Below are 13612 nucleotides of genomic sequence, written 5' to 3'. Positions count from 1 at the left end.
GGGACCCTGGATTTCCCAGGCAGCAGCACATCTCTTAAATGGCTTCTGTCATTCTTGGCCGTGCAATGAGAAACTCGCTGTGCCTGTCCCAAGAATTTTTCTTTTTTTTTTCCAAGGGTAAGCCAGAAGTCACACAAATTATTTCCCACAGGACGTGCCAAAGCAGAAGAGGAGCCAGGAGAGAGGGAGCAGGAGGAGATGTCTCAGGGAGTGTTTACGGCATTTGCAGTGGTGGCTCCCTGGTACACGGAGCAGATCCCACACCCAGCACCCTTCTGCCCCTGGAGCGTGCCCCACGCTCCCGAGGGCAGCAGCAGCACGGCCCCAGTGGGGCCCCTGAGAGCCCAGCTGGGGCTGAGTTGCTGCCCCGCCCTGCAGGGAACAGCAGGAGGCAGAGCCTGGAGCAGCTCCCAAAAAAGGCTGAGCACGAGGGGGTCAGACCCACAGACCCTGATCCCATCCCACTGCCAGGAACTGTGGCTAAAGCACAGACACAGTCGTGTGCTGAGGAAGGGAGGAATGGATGGATGGATGGATGGATGGATGGATGGATGGATGGATGATGGATGGAGGGATGATGGATGGATGGATGGATGGATGGATGGATGCATGGATGATGGATGGATGGATGGATGGATGATGGATGGATGGATGGATGGATGATGGATGGATGGATGGATGGATGATGGATGGATGGATGGATGGATGGATGATGGATGGATGATGGATGGATGGATGGATGGATGGATGGATGGATGATGGATGGATGGATGGATGGATGATGGATGGATGATGGATGGATGGATGATGGATGGATGGATGGATGGATGGATGGATGGATGGATGATGGATGGATGGATGATGGATGGATGAAGGATGATGCATGGATGGATGGATGGATGGATGGATGGATGGATGATGGATGGATGGATGGATGATGGATGGATAACGGATGATGGATGGATGATGGATAGATGATGGAGGGATGGATGACGGATGATGGATGGATGGATGACGGATGGATGGATGGATGATGGATGGATGGATGATGGATGGATGATGGATGGATGGATGGATGGATGGATGGATGATGGATGGATGATGGATGGATGATGGATGGATGACGGATGATAGAGGATGGATGGATGATGGATGGATGGATGATGGATGGATGGATGGATGGATGGATGAATGGATGGATGATGGATGGATGGATGACAGATGATGGATGGATGGATGACGGATGGATGGATGGATGGATGGATGAATGGATGGATGGATGATGGATGGATGATGGATGGATGGATGGATGGATGGATGATGGATGGATGATGGATGGATGATGGATGGATGGATGGATGATGGATGGATGATGGATGGATGATGGGTGGATGGATGGATGGATGGATGGATGGATGATGGATGGATGGATGGATGATGGATGGATGATGGATGGATGGATGGATGGATGGATGGATGGATGGATGGATGGATGGATGAGCTTTTCCTCCAGTGACTGAGGCAGTGATAAGCTGATGGTGACTTTCAGGTCTCCAGGAAGGGGATGGGATGGGGTGGGGTGGGATGGGATGGGATGGGATGGGATGGGATGGGATGGGATGGGATGGGATGGGATGGGATGGGATGGGATGGATGGGATGAGCAGACACCTTTACTTATGGGCAGGACTGCTCTACTTTGCCCTGGGAGAGGTCAAAGCAGATCCCAGTGCTGACAGAGCCAAGAGCATGGGATGTGGGAATATCTTCCCGATGAGAGTCCCCTGCCACCACCTTCCTGCCATGGACCATCCCTGCAGGGGGAAGTGCCAGCACATTTTTGGGGCTGTGCAATCTCCAGAAACCAGGGCTGGGGTTTGTCACCACAGGTCCCCAGCCGGGTAATAATAAGCATTGACTCTGTGATTGCAGAAGGCTGATTAATTGCCTTATTATATCATCCTATACTATATTATACTATACCTATTCAGAAACTCAGTAACCCTTACAGCCAGTCCGATCCTGCTTTGACCTAATTGGTCAATCCATCCAAACACCATCCAGTGTCCAATTAAGAAATCACCCTTTGGTAAACAAATCTCCATGACACATTCCACATGTGCACAACAGCAGGTGCAACAAGTGGAGATAATAATTGTTTCTCATTGCTTTCTCTGATCTTCTCACAGCCTTCCCCTGGAAAATGCCTGGGAAAGTCTGTGCCTTCTCTCTGTGGCCAGAGGGCTGCTGCCACAGGGGTTTGTCCCACACATCTCTTGGGGTTTGGCAAAGGGAGGGAACCTTTTCCCTTCCACCTGAGCTGAGAGACAGGAGCAGATTGTGGCAGGGGACACGTGAAGTGTCCTGCAGCCATGGCTGTGCTAAGGACGGGGTGGTGACCGTGATCTGGCAGCAGCAGAGCCACAGGCACCTACCATGAGCTATCCAAAGGGGAATGCAGCCTGCCCAGAAGCTGTCCAAGAGCAGCCCCTCCACACCAGTGCAGAGCTGGGTTCTCACCACGGAAGCACCAGTGGGGCACAGCCCAAGGCCAAGCCCTGAGGAGGAACCAGGCCAAAACCATTGGTGTGTCCAGCTTTCCTTGGGTAGATGCTGAGGGACAATCCCCATGTGAGAGCACTGTGGCTATTTCTGTCCAGGTTTATGGATGTGCCACTGGGCTGCTCCTCCTTCCCAGGAGGACCAGGACCACAAGGTTCCCATGCCCAGGCTGTTGCCACCACCCTGTCACCCTTCCCTGGAACCACAGTAGGCAGAGGGACTGGCACCATGACAGCCTCTTTCCTTCAACATTCAAGGCCCAGCCAGGAGTGGGTTTCTCTCCTTTCCAGGTGCCTGTTTGGGCCCTGGGGTGTCTGTTCTGCTGGGTTTGGGAAGGTCCCAGGCCTTTAACATGGGGGACCTGCTTTGGTCCTGAGGTGGCTCCACAACTCCCTGCAGGAGAGGCAGCTCAGGTGTCCCAGGGAGTTCTCTGTGGCTCCTCCTTCCTGGAAATCCTGGCAGAAAACTCCTCACATAACCTCAGATGCTCTGTGATCCCCCAGACACCTGGGTGGAGCAAACTGGACTCATGGAGGGTGTCCCTGCCCATGGCAGGGGGCTGGAACCAATGATCCTTGAGATCCTTTCTGACCCAAACTGTTCTATGGTTCTTTGATTCTGTATTTTTGAGCTTGGAGGTGTCTCCAGCATGATTTATTCAGGACAGATGTGCCAGCAGTGCTGGTGCAGGGCAGGGCAGCCGTGCCAGGTGTGGAAGCAGAGGATGCCCACAGCACCTGCCCTCCCACCTCTGCAGATGGTGTTGCTGTGTTGGCAGCTTCCTTGGTTGTTTTTAAGGTGCCACCAACACCTGTCCATAAGCTGAGCTCAACAACCACATCTAGGAAGGTTTCCCCACCTTCCTGGCCTTTATTGCTCCTTCCTTTTTAGGAGGAATCTCCAAGGATCAATGCACCCTCACTTGGACAGCTTCAGACAGACACTGAATTCTGAGACAGTTGCTGTGGGTTCTCTTCGTAGCCAGTGGGGAGAAATAAACTGCCCAGCATGTGATTCACCTCATGACCAGGCAGAGGTGGATGGAGGAGCAAATGAACATTTTTCTATTTCCACTGCTGGTTGAGGAAGTGCAGATTAAGACGAGCAGTGCTCAGGCCCAGGAGGGCTCGAACCTCACCCTTTATCTCCTGGGAGAGCACAGGCACGGGCACATGCAGCCTGTGTTCCCTGCAAAGGAACAATCTTCTTTCCAGGAAGCCAGACCAGCTCTGCCCTGGCAGGATGGGATGGCAAACAACACATTCCTTGTGTCTCTGACAGGAGCTGAAACTGCTGCCAGCCCAACAAAGGAGGTGAAACCACAGCAGCTCTGCAGTGCTCCTGCAGCTTCTGCTGCACCTGAGGGGCTCCCACCACTGCAGTGCTGCCAGCTGAAATTCCCTCCTCTTGCAGTCACTACCCTACCCAGGACATTTGCTTTCTTTTATTTGCAAGCAGAAGTCTTCAGAGAAAAGCTTGGCACACTCAGCACCACCCTTGTGCTGCAGGGTAATGCATCTTTATGGCCAGGATTAAGAGACTTCTCTGTAAATCCTGAGTGCTCTGACTCATGTTCATTGTGCTCAGCCTCTGTGGAAACCCTTCTACCTGCATTTCCTTGGCAATTTGTGGCTGCTTTCCCTCTCTCCGGTCAGACAGAGCAATGCAAAGAGAGGCTGGGTAGCAAAGGAAGCTTCACTTGATTGTCCACCCTGCCTCTCACGGGGCTCTGAGCCAGCACTGAAATGAGAGCTGGAAATTGGGAACTGGTGCCAGTAGCCACAAAAAGCAGTGAAAAAGATACATTTTGTTCCCCAAACAAGGAATATCATTAATTCATCCTAGTATCAAGGGATGAGAGGAATTAATAATTTCTGTCCAGCAACACCAAGAAACAAAACTCGTAGCAGACTCTGGGAAGGTGAGTGCTCAGGGAGATGGTATCAGTGAAACCTGCAGTGAGGAGTGAGCCCTGGGAGCAGCTGCCTATTTAATTCACATTTATGTTTGGGCCCTTGCACGTGCCCAGGGCTGAGGCTCACACTCAGCAGGGCCTTTTCCCACAGACTGGGCTTGTGGTGCTCCTGGAGCACACCCAGGCCCAGCTGGAGCACTGCAGGGTGACCAGGACAGCCCACGTGCCATCTCTCTCTCAGAAACAGATGGATATTTCTGCTTCAGGATGGGCTAGAATTCAACCAGAGGCTCATTCTGCATGTGAGACCATTGCAATGGGGCCAACAGAGGTGAAACACCAATTCTGACACACAATTCCTTGGAGCAGCCCAAATCCCTGCACCCTCCAGCTTTTGAAGTGCCTCTGGTGAGTTCCCAAATTTCCAGGAGCAGCACCAGTGCCCAGCTATGACACAGTTGTTGGAGCTGCTGCTCCCAGGGCAGCAGCCTGGCCAGTTCTCCTTGGCAGAAGCACAAACAAAACTGTCAATACTAGTTCTGCTCTTTGAGCCAGACACACAGGAGCTGCTTCCTGTGGACAAAACTAATCAGAACTCCTCAGTCATCCCCAGCTGCTCATTCATGGCTTTCTGGGCTGCTTCATTTTACTCCTCTCTATAAAAATCTCAGGTTCTCAGATGCTGAACTTGACCCTGAACACATCCACATCAAGGTAGAAATTGTAAAAAACCCCAAACTGTCTTCAATCTCCCCCCACTTTTTTTTTTTTTTTTTTTTTTTTTTTTTTTTTTTTTTTTTTTTTTTGAGTAGAAATAAATAGAAAGAAGATTCAAATTAATGGCCCAAATTCCAAATGTCCAGGTGTTCTGTCAGGGTAAGGTTAATCCTGGAGCTGTTGCTGATTGCCTGGGCTGGGATGCTGAGCCCTCCAGTTGTGCCTGGCTGGTGTTAAGGGGCTTTAGACTGAAGAGTCACTGAGCCTTGAATAAGACAGAGAGAAATCAGAGAGCTGGGCGTGAGGACAGTTCAGATTTTAGTGCTGTTCAGCATCTCAGGCTGAGCCTGGACTTCATTGCTCTGTCACATAAAAAGGATTGCAGATGAGCTAATAACACTTCACTCTCCCGGCCTGCTTTGCATCTTCAAAGCCTCCACAAGAACAAATAATTAATTGTCCAGAGCACAAGCTCATAACTAAGAGCTGAGAAACCAAGTGAGTCAATGTGCTTACAACAGCTCCTTGCAGTTTTCAGTAAAAACTCATTTTGGAGGAAGGGCTTTACTGGCCCAACTGGTCGCCCCAATCCACATTCCAGGGACAGACCCGGGAGAAGCAACTTCAAAAGAGCAACACCTTGGCAGGAATGGCCCAAACCCAACCGTGTGGCTTCCTCCTTTTAATCTGCAGGCGCGGGGTGATACTGCTGAGCTCACACCCTGGGCTCGGGGAGGGGGCCGGACCCATCCCGCTGCACACAGCGAGGCTCTGCCTGCAGACAGCCTCTTCCCGGGACCATTGATTCCAAATGAGGGGAATGATTTGTCTTTACAAACCAGCTGTGGGTCTGCCGGTAGATAAAACTAGAACTGAGAGATAAAAGAAACAATGGGAAGGATTCCACTAATTGATGAATGGAAAAAGATATTTGCTTTTACAAACAAACTGTAGGTTGGCTGATAAATGAAATTGGATATTGAAAGATGAGAGAAGCAGTGGGGGGAAACCCTAAATTCCATAAGAATTAAAAATTAAAAGGGAGGGTTATACATTAGAGGGAAATCTCTGGTACCAGGCATATTGGGAAATCTGTACCTCTCAAGTACCTCAGCCAGTGGGGAAAGAGAGAAGGGAAATGTGGCTGAGAAATTGGGATAAAAAGGAGGCTGCATCCTCCAAAAATTTGAGAGACCCCAGGGGAATGCCCCATGGCCTCTCCCTTTATTCAAATAAAGTAAAAGGATTCCTCTGTCTCCTCTTTGGACATAAAGCTCTGATGTTTGTGGATTAACTTTCCTGACACATATGAACTCCATTCCATTCTGTTAGAGCAGCCCAGAAATGCTTCTGAGTCTTTGCCAGGATGTAATTACATCAACGGGTCTGAAACAAAACAAAAACCCTGAGGTGGAAAAGCTCTCAAAAGCCAAACAATCCTTTTCCAGGATATGCTGGTCCAAAAAATTGAGAATTTGAGAATGACAGGACTTAGCTGATTTTAATATTCAGTTATATTTCATATTCAGTTGAACCTGATATTCTGTTGAATTCCGTGCCCTGTCACTTTTCCCTGAGGTGTGGCGGACTCAGCTGGGACAGGGACAGCCCGTGTGGCACAGCCGCTGCCACACCACGTGAAAAGTGCCCATAATTGCTCTATTTTTACAGCTAATCAGCAGCATCTGATTCACAGGAGAGATCAAAGCGTTTCCCGGGATCAAAGTGTTCCCTCTTTGTCATGATATCAGAGCCGGATCTATTGCTCTGCCGAGGCACAGCCGTGTTTGTTGATAGGGCAGATAAAAGGTGTGAGTGGCTCCCAGCCCTTCCCAAAGCCGGAGCAGCCAGCAGAGCTCGGGATGGAGCCCTTCCCATCCCGGGGTGCCACAACCCAGCGTGGCCGTGAGCCTGAAGCGCGGGGTTTACCCACCGGGGACACCTCGCTGTGGCCTTCTGATACCTAGAGGAAGAGCAGCTTCTTACCCAGACAGACAGTGACAGGACGAGGACAACAGCTTCAAACTAAAAGAGAAGAGACCTGGATTGACTGTTAGGGAGAAATTCTTCCCTGGGAGGGTGGGGAGGTGCTGGCAGAGGGTGCCCGGAGGAGCTGTGGCTGCCCCATCCCTGGCACTGTCCGAGGCCACGCTGGACAGGGCTTGGAACAGCCTGGGACAGTGGAAGGTGTCCCTGCCATGGCAAGGGTAGAACAGGATGGGATCTGAGGTCCCTTCCAACACAAACCACTCTGGGATTCTGTGATAAACCAGCACCTCACAAAGGACTGAGCGCTGCAGCTTTCAACCCCACCTCAGCTGGGTTAAAAACCAGTGCTCAAAGCCGTGTTTGTATCAGACAAGGACATGAACTCGCGTTTTCCACCCCATCAGCAAGTGCTGCACCCTCTGAGCTGTCAGATAAGGGATGCTTTCCCTTTCTCTGCTGCTCTTCCCTCCTCCTCTTTGTTTGTGGTTTAAGGCTCAGGCTCGAGGCAAACTGGGATAAACCCCCCTGCTCTGTGCAGGTGCTGAGGCTGCAGCAGCCCCAGAGAGCAGGTGAGGGTGAGGGAGGTGTGGTGGCAGATCGGGACGGGGGTCAGGCACTTCAGTCGCCTGCACCACAGCAGCTTCTCGCATATCCATTTCTCACAGCAGGACATCCAAAGCGAATTCTGTGGAATGAGGATTTTCCGAGGCTCGGGTCATTTCAGGCCTGAAGGGAAAGCCTGTGAGTTCGCACCTGGGCATTTCCATCTCCTCCAGCCTCTGATAGACCCCAGCTGTGGAGCTGGGCGCACAGCTCCTGCAGTGAGAGCCCACGGTGCAGGACCTTGCTCTTGGCTACCGAAATCCCATCCTTCACTAAACGAGCTCACTGAGGGGTCAGATCTGGGACCTGAGAGCTTCCACCAGAGAGACCCGAGCTAAAACTGAGCATCGCACCCACACCCCTCCAGCACAGCCCACCTGCCCCTCTGCCGTGTTCTGTGCCCCCCTGGGCCCCCCACACTCTGAACGGGTGTCTGTGAGTGGGCGACACCCAAAACCTCATCCCCTGCCTCTGGGACAGCCCATCCACCAGCAGCGCCTCGGGAATGCCATGGGGACAGCCCCGTGTGCCCCCTCCATCGCCTGTGCCCCCTGTGCCCCTGTGCCCCCTGCGCCCCTGTGCCCCCTCCCTCTCCTGCACCCCCTGCACCCCTGTGCTACCTGCACCCCCTGCACCCCTGTGCCCCCTGTGCTCCCTGTGCTCCCTCCATCTCCTGCACCCCCTGCACTCCTGTGCTCCCTGCACCCCTGTGCTCCCGCTACCCCCTGTGCCCTCTGTATCCCATTAACCCCTTGTACCCCCTGTACCCAGTGCTGCTGTTCCACCTCCCTCTGGAGGGGTTCCACAGGGACTGGTGCTGGCAGTGTGGAGTTCCTGTGTGTGTGCACACCTGGCACTGCACACGTGTGCGTGTCTGTGTCTGCGTGTGCAGGGCAGCCTGGAGCAGGCGGTGTCAGCAGAGAGCAGCAGGAATGTCCTGAAGATCCACGGCCACAGAACTGCAGAGGTGGGTTCTGAGACCTGTCACTGCGGGGTTTGCCAGAGGGGACACCTGGGGGACACCGCTAAAGGCTCCTGACTCACACTCACTGCTCCTGCAGAGCCGCGTGAGCAGCTCAGCTGGGGCGAGTCCCAGACCCATGGGGCGAGTCCCAGACCCATGGGGTGAGTCCCATCTCCATGTGCCTTTGGGAAGGTGGGTGGGTTGGGGGTTGGCCTGAGCAGGACCAGTTCCCTGCAGTGTTCCAAATGTGCCTTCCCTTGCCTGTGCCTGCCAGAGCCAGCACTGCAGGGCTCACTTGGGGCTCAGCACCACCTTCACCTGTCAAGGACCTCAGGAATCCAGTGCTGGGCAAAGGGCGGGTCCCAGCTCCAGGCAGGGCTCAACCCCTCAGTGCTCCTGCCAGGGGCTGCTGCCCTGAGCTCAGGAGCAGAGTTTACACCCAGGCCCTACACTGAAACCAGGGCATGAGAGCACACGCAAAGGCAATGATTCACACATCACTAGGAAGCTCATTTTCCTTCCACCAAGTGCCAATAAAATGCTGCTTCTAGACAGCAGCCAAAGCCTCTTTCTTCCCTCCCAGAGCATCACTGTCTGCTGTGTCAGCGGGGCTGGTCTGCGGACACGGGCCATTGTGTCAGTGCCAAACCCAAACCTCGCTTGGGGTGCATTAAAGACTTCGTTGGTGACTTAACACATCTGTGGAATCAGCAGAAACCATGGGTGACTTTACCCAATTAAAGGCCATTAATTGAGACCTGTGAATGAGCTGCTACGGGCAGTGATTTACAGGGCTAACACTAAATTAAACTGGAAGTTTTATAAGGCATTTAAAAACAATCATGAGAAACTTGCAGATGTCAGATGTTTGCAGGAACAAACGGAACTGCCCTGCAGGGGCTGTGTGAAGAGACCATGGCACAGCAATACCAGGGCTTGGGACTCTGAGGGTGAGGCCTCAACATCTGGAAGGTGTCGCAAAGTTCAGCATTTATGTTCTTTTCCCTGTCTTTTTATCTACAAATCTACAGGTGGTTGTTGGACTTGACCTGCAAGAAATCCAATGTTGTACTTCTCCATTTTCTGCAGTTTTTGGTTGTCATTTGGCCTTAGTTTGAGCTGGAGGCTGGGCATTCGCTGCTTATGTGGGGACCATGGCACTGTGGATCAGGGCAACACAGGCACCCTGTACATGAATTCACGGGTGCTGGAAGCTGTGAATTCCACAGGACGCTCCAAAGCTCATTGCCGGCCACCCACAGTGATGGCATCCAGTGCCACCTGCCCCATGCTGCCCTGCACACCCTGGATGGCACCAAAACCCCAACCTGAGCAGTGGAGGCTGTGCTGGCCCCAGTCCACCATGGGCACAGGAGTCAGGGTGTGTTATCCTGCAGTGCTCTCCCCTCTCCAGCCCCACAGGACCCAGGTTCCCCATCCTGCACCAGGAATGGGGCTGATGGGCTCCCCAGGGAGACAAGCAGGACAGGCAGAGCAGTCCACCCACCCGGGATGGGCCTGAGGGGGAAACAATTCCTCAACATCCCCCTGCTTCAGCAGGGAGGAGGGACTGAATCACAGAATCACACAATTGTGGAATGTCCTGAGCTGGAAGGGATGCACAGGGATCATCCAGTCCAACCCCAGCCCTGCACAGACACCCCAACAATCCCACCCTTGGCAGCGCTGTCCAAACACTCCTGGAGCTCTGGCAGCCTCGGGGCCGTGCCCATTCCCTGGGGAGCCTGGGCAGTGCCCAGCACCCTCTGGGGGAAAAACTTTTCCTGATATCCAGCCTGACCCTCCCCTGACACAGCTCCATCCTAGCAAACCTCCCTTGGCCCCTCCCAACCTTCACCATTCCACGATCTGCCATCTCTGAACTGAGGGTGAGGGGATCCCTCACTCTGTGCCCCAACTGATGGCCCCAGTGAGAGGCCCCACATCCCATCTGGTGAGACCCTGGGACCCTGGCAGAATTCCAGCTTCAAGAGCTTCTGCTCCATTGTCCCACATGGTCTGTGAGCCACTGCAGCCCCCTCCTGGCCCATAACGCTGTGGGCACTGGCCTGACCCTGCTTCCTTGGACATGCATTGGCCAGATGGCCCCAGGACAGCAATCCCAACATCTCCCGTGCTGCCCAGACTCCCCCTGGATAACGGGAGCTGGACAAAGCCATGAGCAGGCAGCTCCTGTGTGGGACGCAGTGGCAGCACCAGGCTCTGCAATATTTCACCATGGCTTTGCTCTGAGTCTCGAGCAGGCAGAGAAGAGCACGAGGCTGCCTCACTCCCAGCACTGCATTAGCACAAAGAGAGCTCCAAACATCGCCCCTGCATTTATCAGCACCTTCTCAGTACCAAATGCATCCTTCCTCACATCCATCCCACCCCATGGGGACATTGGCACCCCGGGGAGCACCCTGGCACAGGAATGCATCGACAGACCATGAGCTGCAGGTCTGTGAGCCCTGGCACAAGTCTGCTGCAGGCTGGGCTTCTCAGCAGTGCTGGGACACCTGTGCTGGACACTGTGGGAGAAGGATTTGGACCCTGGGCTGGCAGCAGCCTCTGGAGGTTTGCGCTCCTGCCAGGACATTGGCACCACCCCGGGGAGGGCACAGAGCCCTGTGCTGCACACAGCACACACGCGCTGAAGCTCCTGCCAGTGTCTGCACTGAGCAGCCAAGGGCTCCTGGCTGCCTGCACTGCACAGACTCCGTGGGACACAGCCTGACCCCAGTGCTCAGGCTGACATGGTTCCCATGAGCTGTGTTCCAGAGGGGTGCTGCAAAGGGGCTCCCCAAAGGACCACAGGATGGAGCTGGAGCTGGACTCGATGATCCTTGTGGGCCCCTTCCAAGGCAGGGAATTCTGTGACCCTAGGTCCACGTCCTGTGGCAGAGATGCTGCTCTTCTGCAGCCTGTCAGGGAATGTTTCACCTCACAGCTCCCGGGAAGGTGCCCTGCTAGGAAGGGCAGAGCTCCCTACCCCTCACACCAGAGGCAGTGCCTTGATCTGGCAGCCAGAGGTGCTGCTGCCCATGGGGATAGTGAGAACACACAGAAGAGCTGGAGAACAGCAGAGCACTGCAAACACGGAATCACTGAATGGACTGGGTTGGAAGGGATCTCGGGCTCATCCCGTTCGACCGCCTGCCGTGGGCAGTGACACCTTCCACAGACCAGGTTGCTCAGATCTCCACAATAAAGCACTTCAAGGCTGTGAACACTCCGCACGACCCTCCCCAGGCTGCTCCTGGGCTCCCTCACTCTGGGCTCAGCCCTGCTCTGTTGTGCTGCCCCAGACTCACCATTTGGCAGGTGGGGACAGCAGCACATTACAGAGTCTTGGAATGTCCCGAGCTGGAAAGGACCCACGGGGACCATCCAGTCCAACTCCTACCCTGCACAGACACCCCAACAATGCCACCCTGGGCATCCTTGGCAGCGCTGTCCAAACACTCCTGGAGCTCTAGCAGCCTCAGGGCCGTGCCCATTCCCTGGGGAGCCTGGGCAGTGCCCAGCACCCTCTGGGGAAAGAACCTTTCCCTGGAATCCAGCCTGACCCTTCCTTCGGCTCCAGTCGCCGCTCACAGAGAGCAGAGATCGGAGATGCCCCTTGGGAGGAGCTGCAACCCCTGGAGGGGGGTCCGGGGCAGAGCTGCTCCCCAGCAGCAGCACAGAACCCGTGCCATGCTCCAGCCAACCTCGGCACAACCTCCCGAACCACGGCAACCATCCCACAGCCGGTGCAACACCTGCGACGTTTCCAGCACCCAGGGAGCCCCCAGCGAACACCCCAGGCTGCTCTGCCGTGTCCCAGAGGATTGCAGCACCCCGCTCCCGCTCCGCCGTTCCCGAGCACGGCAGCAGGGCACTGGGAATGCCCGGGCTGGGCTGGGCAGGGCCGGGAGGGCCGGGCCGGGCGCTGACTCAGGCGCGGTGCCCCGGCGGTGCCAGCGCGCAGCGGCGCTCGGGGCGGTGCCGGGCGGGTTCGGGCCCGGCGCGATCCGGGCTGGAGCGGGGCCGGGAGCTGCCGGGACAGGCAGCGCTGAGGGAAGCAGGGAGTGCCCGGGTGCCCCCGCCCTGGGCGGTGCCAGCCCCAGGCACGGGCAGAGCGGCTGCGGGGCTGCGCTGCGGCACCGGGCACTGGCAGGGCCCTGCCTCCGCCCGCAGGAAAAGCCGGGAGCATGGATCTTCAGAGCCTGCAGAAGGGGATGTATTTTCCAAAGCAGACACAGCTGACCGCCCCGAGCGCTCCCGTCTCCTGTTGCCGTGCATCAGGCAGGCTGGAAATGTCACTTGCTGCACCATCACTCTGGCACCCTCTGGATGTGTCATGCCCCAGCACTGCCACCCTACCCAGCTCTCCCCTTTGCCCTCCACACCTCGGTTTTGAGGAGGGAGGTGGTGGGGAGCTGGTTGTCCTCCACTTGTGCCTCACTGATTCTGAGCTTCCCACAGCCTTATTCCCCAAAACCTGGTGGTGTGTGTTGAAGTAGGGAAAATAAATCTTCATCCAACAGGAGCACATGGGAGAAACCTGCAGGAACCCCCACATCACCGGGCAAGGGATGGGGAGGACAGGCAGCCCCAGCAAGGGGGACAGAAAACATCGTGCCAAGGGACAAGATTCACCACCCTGTGCAGCCTCCCGTCCCCACTACTCTGGGAAAGGCTTCTCAGATGCTGGACTTTGCTTTATCAACAGCATGGGACAGCTTGTCCTAACATAAAAAGCAGCATAACAGCCCTCCAGGAACACTGGTGCCTGGGGCTGGCTGCCAGGTCCAGATCCAGGTCCAGATCCGCCAGGAACACTGGGAGGTCTGCAGGTGACATGTCCCCAGGGACAGCACA

The sequence above is a fragment of the Anomalospiza imberbis genome, chromosome 26 (genome assembly GCF_031753505.1).
Source record: "Anomalospiza imberbis isolate Cuckoo-Finch-1a 21T00152 chromosome 26, ASM3175350v1, whole genome shotgun sequence".
NCBI lineage: Eukaryota > Metazoa > Chordata > Aves > Passeriformes > Viduidae > Anomalospiza > Anomalospiza imberbis.
The sequence above is the reverse complement of the archived record's forward strand: the minus strand, read 5'-3'. Positions refer to the sequence as shown.